General features: G+C 38.8%; 1 long non-coding RNA gene across 2 annotated transcripts; it reads left to right on the forward strand.

The window, feature by feature from the left end:
* The first annotated feature begins 414 nt into the window (after positions 1-414).
* On the forward strand, positions 415-3,035 carry LOC135330199 (uncharacterized). Of its 2 annotated transcripts, XR_010392040.1 has the most exons (4): positions 415-872; positions 1,133-1,262; positions 1,543-1,643; positions 2,836-3,035. It is a non-coding gene; the product is annotated as an uncharacterized LOC135330199 (long non-coding RNA). The 2 variants fall into 2 exon arrangements; XR_010392039.1 differs by having other exon boundaries at positions 1,543-3,035.
* Positions 3,036-4,165: the final 1,130 nt, after the last annotated feature.

Here is a 4,165-nt window from a genome sequence, read left to right on the forward strand (position 1 = left end):
TTTCTTTGTCCTATTTATGCCTTGAGAGAGGGAGCCAGGTATAAAGGAGTTTACCTATTCTTGATTTGTATTTTGTGCAATTTCTCTTCTTTCTTTTGGCACTTTGTGCTTTGTCTGTCTGTCCAATTCAGTTTTGCGAAACCAGAATGTCTCATTTTTACTGCAGACAAATTTGGGGTAGACATCTGTTTCTTTCTGCTTCACTCCCCTGTATCTATATCCTTGGCGTTTTTAATCCTGAAAATAAATGTACAACTTCAGTTAATCATCTTATTGTGGGTTTTGTGCTGTTGATTATTTTGATACACAGAGATTACACTGAGTCAATTGCAATGAACTCCGTTACTTTTTTGTGATGCAGAATGGTGTCATTAAGAGAATTTATTAACTTTTTCAGGAGGTGCCATGCCTTGCTGTATTCATGTTCCCTAGGTAGTCAGAATCTGAGCAACATGCTTTTTTTTTTTTTTTTTTTTTTTTTTTTTGTAGAATGTGCTGGCAACTTCTCTGTGGGAGTAACAGTGTAGAGTGGTTAGGGAGCTGTATGCTCGCACTGGCATGCATGTGCAGCTGTATCTCTGCCTGAACAAACCGGGGTAAAAACATGCTAATGCATGGACCAATTATATCTATCAATAAGATAGCTAACTGATTTAATGACCTGTCTGAAATGCACTGTAGGAGAGGAGTATGCCACTAGTTTTTGCAGAATGCATACCTATGCAACATATGACTGCTAGCATAAGGTGCCAGTGTGTAAAAAATGTCAAATGGCTAAATAGCTTGCAGTAGCCATACTACTTTTTTCACTCCAGATACTGTTTTCCCCAGATCAAGAATCTCATACCTTGGAGGAGATTTTGGGTGCAAGGGTGAGTATGATATTATTGTATTGCTTCCCTGGAAGGTTTGATAGATTTTCGGTGTCCATACTTCAGTCTGCCTCTCAGCAATGCTGTAAACACATGCACACTTTACAAAGCATAATAATGAGACGGCAAAAGCTAGATGCATGTTCTGTGATGAATTTATGCATGGCCTTTATACAGTTTCACTTCTGTCATAAACCTGTGGTTAGCTGTTTAAACAGAAGTCACATGTAATTCAGGAATGATTCTTATTTGCCTCCTAGGAGATACTGCAGCATTCACATGCAGATTTTTTAGCTGTGAAGGATAAGCTTGCTCTTGCTGTCTGAAGGAAAGCCAGCTTGAAACTTGGTGTATGTTGCCAGCTGCTCTAATTCCACACGTAGCCGGAAGGTGAGCAAAATGCTTGGCAGCTCTGGAGTTGAGTAATGCTTATTGTTGTTGACTCTTCTGATTGCATTTAGGTGGCAAGCCAGTCATTTGATTAGACTAGAAAAGCCTTTGACCAAAAAGCCCATCTCCAATTTAAATGCAGTAGCTGGGGTTGGTTCGCCAAGGTCTTAGGAGAGCAAATACAGGAAAAACAAACCAAGTGACTTTGAACTACTGCTGGTTAGTAAGTTCAGCCACAATTCTCGGGGATCCAGAATTTGTTTGTTTCTGTTCTATGCAGTTCCTAGCAGTGTGACCACCTGAAGTTGAGAGGAAGGTGAATCTGTCTTCTTGGGAAGACAGTGAGTGACCAGGGTAATTAACAGGTAACTCCCAGTACAGGTAAGCTGTTAAGATAATGGTGCTTAAAATCAACTCACTCTGAATTTAGAGAGTGTTTTTAATTTAAAGAAAACATGTTATATGTTGCTTAGAGTAGGGAATGGTCGTCTCTTTCTTTGTCCTGTCTTAGATATCTGCATCTACAGTAGAAAGGTATTTTGCGGGAAGAACTGCAAGATGATACAGGATATGGTTGAGAGAACAGATACTGTTAATGAATGGCTATGTAGTTACTAGTAGGTACTCTTCCTTTCAGCAGCCAGTGAGAATAAAGAGCATCTAGTATGGGAGAGCTGTTAACATGGTGGTAGTCTCCTGAATTAAGAGCAAAAAATAAATAAAAAGCTTTCAGCATAATTATGTACTGTCTGAAGTTCCATGTGGTTGTGAATTAAGTAGTATTAATGGAGAAGTAAATTCTTTTTTGTCTGCCTTGTGAGTTTGCTTTCTGTAGTTATAAACAAAACACTTGTAAAATATTGCTTATACCTGGCTTCTAACCTAAAAGCAAAACTAGTATTGGGGCTTTTGTGCTGCCATACCTGTAGTGAGCAGCCTCTTTATGGAAGTGAATAGCAGTACTTCAGGCACTAGTGTATCCAGGTAGCTAGTTGGACTGTAGTTGTGTAAAGTAGAAACTATATGATGCAATATCATCATAGACTGTCACTTTATAATTGAGGCAAACATCTTAGCTGCAGGATGAACCTTCTTTGAAAGAGGTCTGGTGACTCAGGAGATGCTTATGGAGTGAGTTAGCCTTCATGCAAAGACTTGCAAGTTTCGCTGAAAATTTGAAAGATGCTTACAAAGCACAGATGGTATCTCTTACTTGGGTTGGAAAGAGTAATTTTTGCATTTGATCAGACTCCAACAGGCTCAGTTGTAGATGTCTTTAGTATTTCATCTGTTATGATTGCAAGGAGACTTTGTTAACATTTGTGGAAGTGTGCTTTGGGTTGTTCAGCAAAATGGCAGAAGAACAGCAGTCCAAGCCTTGTCCTCCTGACCCACCCCACCTGGGACTGCAAACTGCACTTTGACACTTCAAATCTTTTTATAACTCTAAAGTCAATTCCTCTTGGGTCAAAATCTGGGAATCCAAAGTATAGAAGAAATGAGAACTGAGTGTTATGGTGGCATTTTGTTTTGTGTTTTTTCCCATGTTGCTTCTAGCTAATATGTTTTACAGTTGTCCTTAAGAAAGAAGAAATAAGACTGCCTGAGGGGATGTTGCTCCCTGCATCAAAGTCACCTTCTCGCAGACTGGAGTAGAGAAGAACATACATTGTTTGAGGATTGTGTAAATGAGGATTAAAGATGTAAAAATATTTTTCTTGAACTTCTTGATACTGGGTGCTCATTTCTTTTTGCTTATAGTAACTGAGCAAATGTTTGGGATTCAGCATTCCTAGGTTTTCTTCTGGCTTGAAATTGCAAAAAGAAACCTAAAATCATGAGTGGAATGAAAAACAAAAGGTACCCTCAGTAAGAGATTGGAGCAGTGGAAAGGAAGGGAGGAAGTGAATGCTGAGAAGTATGTGGAGTGGTGTAGCGTGCATATAGAGTGGAGATGGTGCTGGAACTTTGAAGGGAAAAATAAAACTTTTTGCTTTTTTTTCGAGAGAGAGAGAGAGAGAGAACAAATTATCATGTGAAATTCACCCTTTGAATCACATACAGTACGAAGTTCATCTGATAAGTTAAATGCAGTTCCACATTTAGAGTGCTGAATTTGATTTGATCTTATCCTTTCCTTTTGAAAGACTACACCAGCAGCAAATAAAATATGTGCTGGGCATTTCTCCAGAGAAAAATAACAATCACTAGTATTTCGGCCTAAATATTTCAAATGCATTTTCAAATGCCAGAAGTTTTTCTCTGATTTTGCTTTCCTTAGAGGAATCTTGATTTGAACTCTCAAGCATTGGAAACAGCTGGCTCATTCTGTAAGGTAGTGGTTATTGCTGGGGAAAAGATATGCTTTGATTTTCACCAGAACAACCCCCCCAAAAAGTGTGCATCACAAAGATAATTATCTTCTGGCATTCTGTAAGTTTTGAAAACTACATATCTTGAAAACTACACTTAGTAACAGGATTGTCTGAGGATGAATGACACAAGATGTCTCACCATGTTGCCTTCTTTGTTCCACACCACAAACATATTTATAGAATGATGAACTGGTATTTCTCAAGACTGTTTTTTCCTCCCTTGTCTGCTGGATGTGTTCAGTGTGCAGCCATGCATGGTGCTGACGACAACATTTGAAACAAGGCAAATCTTTCTAGGCTTTAAGTTTCAAGATGAATCTGAAACTTGGTGTAGGCTTGCTGAAATTGTATTCCATAGAGGAAGAACAAGGCTGCTGCAGCAATAGTTTACACTGGCAAGAGTTAATATAATTTGGAGGATCTAAATAACTCCTACAAGGCAATCATTTGTTTTCACAGTATTACATCTGGAAAGAGATTTGGTGGTGTCATCTTCATGCCACCGGGATCTTGTGCACAAGCAGGGAT

This window comes from Dromaius novaehollandiae, chromosome 1, assembly GCF_036370855.1.
Source record: "Dromaius novaehollandiae isolate bDroNov1 chromosome 1, bDroNov1.hap1, whole genome shotgun sequence".
Taxonomy (NCBI): domain Eukaryota; kingdom Metazoa; phylum Chordata; class Aves; order Casuariiformes; family Dromaiidae; genus Dromaius; species Dromaius novaehollandiae.